Source organism: Amblyomma americanum, chromosome 2, assembly GCF_052857255.1.
Source record: "Amblyomma americanum isolate KBUSLIRL-KWMA chromosome 2, ASM5285725v1, whole genome shotgun sequence".
NCBI lineage: Eukaryota > Metazoa > Arthropoda > Arachnida > Ixodida > Ixodidae > Amblyomma > Amblyomma americanum.
In genome coordinates, this window is record NC_135498.1 from 182323754 (window position 1) to 182326335 (window position 2582).

The window sequence follows — 2582 nt, forward strand, 5'->3', positions numbered from 1 at the left end:
TAGCATAGAAAGCAGCCGTTAAATGCGTTACTGGATTAAACCCGCTCCAGAAGTGAACTGCTTGGCTCCATGCAGCAGCCTGCTTTACAAGACAGGCCGCTACAGCGGGTATATATTCACAAAAACTCACATCGCCATGAAATTGTCGCCAAATTTGAATACATCAAGGTAGTGGGCGCTTCAGAGCACACAGTCTGAAAAAGCAACTCGTTTTCTTTTACTTGAGCTCGTCGGTGCTCTACCGAACCGGTGACGGAAGAACGTAGCGAACGAAAAAAAAATAGGAACGTTTGGCTGCTGTTTAAACCACTTCACATATACTATATCCGGTGAACGGCCACCCAATCGCGAATTGTAGCCGAGCTGCGAGTTGGCTTCAGACCAGTCAGGATTCTTTCGGTGACAATCAGAATCATGCGGTATATTCGTAATGCCACCGAAATATATATTTGTATCCCTGTACTCGTTATCGTTGGTCTCGTCTGGTAGGGGACAATTATATTACAATTTAAAAACAGACACCGAACAAAACGAAAGAACAATAAACAAGAAACGCTGGCAGCCGAAACGCATCACTCGAAAGGTATCACTTAAGCTATGACTAGCGTAAGGTAGCGCTCATTAGGAAAGAGCGCCCGTTTACTATTTTCGAAATGCAGCTCAGTACGAATTCTCTCCTTTTTCAGGATATCAACTGCAAATAAATTGCAATCATGCCAGGTCGGAGGCCCTACTGCCAAATAATTGATGGTGTGCCGAGGTGTCCCTTCCTCGACCTCGAAATCTTCAGGAAGAACTACTCTTTCCGTGCCGCTAAAGGCGACGTCGTGCTAAGCACGTACCCGATGAGTGGTACCAACGGGATGCAGTACATCATTCAGCTCATCGTCAAGGGTTGTGTGCAGATGAACTGTGCGGAATTCACTCGCGACATCCGCTCAATAGAGAACATGCACTGCGCTAACTGGAAGCCCACTTTGCTTTTAAGGACGTTCATCACTCACCTTTCACTGCGTCCTGAGACGATGAACGAAGAGGCCAAGTACGTCTACGTGCCGCGCAACCCCTGGGACGTGTGCGTCTCAATGTTCCGCTTGTTGACGCATGTAAGCATCTACCGCTTTCAGGACGGCAAGCTAGAAGATTTTTTCGAGGCTTTCATCGAAAGTGACCTGGGCTACGGGGACTACTTCGACCATGTGGCATCCGGGTATGCGCTGAAGCACGAACCAAACGTGTTCTTTGGTACCTACGAAGAACTGAAGATGGATACCTGAAGCACAGTGCTCAGGCTAGCCCACTTTCTGGGCGAGGAATACGGGTGCGCTTTAGAAGAAAATGAGCATTTCCTTCAGAATGTATTGGAATATTCCTAAGCAGAAAATATTGTGACGAAGAAGACGACGAACTGAGGAGTGGCGCGGGCAGGAGAATCGCGCTAGTCCAGTGGCCATTAAAATCGCCTCATTGCCATGAATCATCGCGTCTGGTTTTTTGCCTGCCAGCCTCGTAACATTCGGTGGAGGTGCTGGGTTTCATCGACATCCTGGTCCTGGAGCTTCGGCGTTTTGCGTCAGCCATGGTCGTCGGCCGTGAGTTCTTGGCATGCGTCGCTCGGCCGTGCCCCTACCTTTCAGAACCGAACCGACCTCGCAATTGTTCGCCCCCCCCCCCCCGCCCTGTTTTCCGCTCAGAGCACTCAGCACGACCAACTGAACCCGACGCAAGGACCTGACCTACCGACCCCACCGACGCGAGACGCCGCTTACATCTGAAGACACCGTTCCCCTGTTTAGGCCGTTCGGCGCGTTCAGGGGCCTCGACCGTCCGCTCCTGGTGACCTGAGGCCCAGGCGCTTCGTTGACCAGGAATGACCATTTTCTTGTTCCTGTCCAACCATCCTCTTGAGCCCGTAACCACTTCGCGCGTCTCTTTGTCACCGATCGGGACGATCGCTCGGTGCCCCCAGTTAGTGAGACGAAGACGACGAACTGCGCAGTGGCGCGGGCAAGAGCTCTCGCGCTAGACCAGCGGCCATTAAATCACCTCATTGCCATCGATGATTGCGTCTCTTTTTTCGGCTGGCTGCCACGTAACAATACAAGGAAGAACTTTGTGGCTGAAATCTCGGGAAACTCGGCTGCAGGATGGAATGATGTGCTGACCGAGAAAAAGATGACCAGTAAGTATGGCTATGAGGGAGACGAAAACAAGTTCGCCATTGTAAAAGAAGCCGGGATAGAGAGCAGGAAGGACTACTTGACAACTGAAATGCTAGTTGGTTTTGAAAATCAGGTACATGAGAAAGGAGATAAGGCGTCATTCATGAAGCCGTGGGAGGACATCCGTGAAGAGGCGATGACGTTGTCTCGCGTGTCGGCGTATAGAACCAACAACATTTCGTCCACCTGCTGCAACATACGGGCATTATTATAGCATGAGGGCGGAACAGCCCGCAAGAGCCTATAAAAGAATAAAATGTATGAATTTTATTGAGCTCTCAGGGAGATCTCCGGTCTTCCGTTTAGTGAAAAACACCAGGCTCTTCCCAATGCCGTGCAAAGAAATATTCCTGAATTCTG

General features: G+C 50.3%; 1 pseudogene; it reads left to right on the forward strand.

Annotated features, from left to right (window-relative positions):
- The first annotated feature begins 713 nt into the window (after positions 1-713).
- On the forward strand, positions 714-1376 carry LOC144120288 (sulfotransferase ssu-1-like; annotated as a pseudogene).
- The last annotated feature ends 1206 nt before the right edge of the window (positions 1377-2582 follow it).